At 45.0% G+C, this 1062-nt stretch overlaps 1 non-coding gene across 1 annotated transcript; it reads left to right on the forward strand.

The window, feature by feature from the left end:
- The first annotated feature begins 720 nt into the window (after positions 1-720).
- On the forward strand, positions 721-792 carry TRNAC-GCA. The gene has a single exon. It is a non-coding gene; the product is annotated as a tRNA-Cys (tRNA).
- The last annotated feature ends 270 nt before the right edge of the window (positions 793-1062 follow it).

Here is a 1062-nt window from a genome sequence, read left to right on the forward strand (position 1 = left end):
CCACAATGCACTGCTCTCTGTGGCAATCCAAGAGATGCTAGCATGGATGTGCTCTGGTGACACAGGGACATAGGGTGGACATGCAACAGCTGTTCAATTAAAACACTTTAACTAAAGCCACATTATTCTTTCATGTAGACATAGTTTAAGAGTGAGACAAGACCCAGCTCCACTGAAACTAAAGAACCACAACTTCCTCTGTAGTTGGCAGGATTTGTTGCCCTCCCCTAGACTCTCTACAATTTGTTTCTGTAGTGGGGGGGGGCGTGAAAACTGGACGCAATGCTCCAGATGTGGCCTCACCAGTGCTGAATAGAGGAATAATCACTTCCCTCGATCTGCTGGCAACGCTCCTACTAATCCAGCCCAATATAACCAGTTACCCATATTGAATGCAGGCACAGCAATATCTGATACATTGGTTGCTGTCCATTCAGGGGTTATTTCCACCTATTCATAAATAATGAAGCTGCTCTAAGTGGAGGGGAGAGAGCTGTCCCGTCCGTGCAGTTAACCCATCTCCCCAAGAGGTGGTAGCTATGTCACTGGGAGAAGCTATGTTGGTGGGTGTGCAAACTGTGGTGTCTACATGTATATATAAAGTTTAATCAAACCCCATTTTTAAAACCCCTGTGGTCTGAGAATAGAAAAGGAGCTCTCTGAGGCAGAGCCCGTCCTTCAAAATCCTTAAGATTATGGACTTGGCTGTGTAAATGTCATGGGGGTATAGCTCAGTGGTAGAGTGTTTGACTGCAGATCAAGTGGTCCTTGGTTCAAATCCAAGTGCCCCCTCACAAAGTCATTCTTTCAGTAAAAATATTTCTATTTTCAGGAGCTCCACTAAATAGGGATCCCTGAAATTAATGGACACACTCAATGTTTGCCTGTGCAAATGCATAAAAACCCAGCAAACATGTCCCCAGCTGAAATCAGTTCCAATCCTCTAAGTGTCTAGGTTTGTTTTCATCAATGAAACAAAGGCACGTGAAGACACATTTGCAGGTCCTTGGCCTCCATGGGCTACAATGTGCAGAAGAACAAGAACCACATCCACTTGGGAGG

This window comes from Mauremys reevesii, linkage group 12 (genome assembly GCF_016161935.1).
Source record: "Mauremys reevesii isolate NIE-2019 linkage group 12, ASM1616193v1, whole genome shotgun sequence".
Lineage (NCBI taxonomy): Eukaryota > Metazoa > Chordata > Testudines > Geoemydidae > Mauremys > Mauremys reevesii.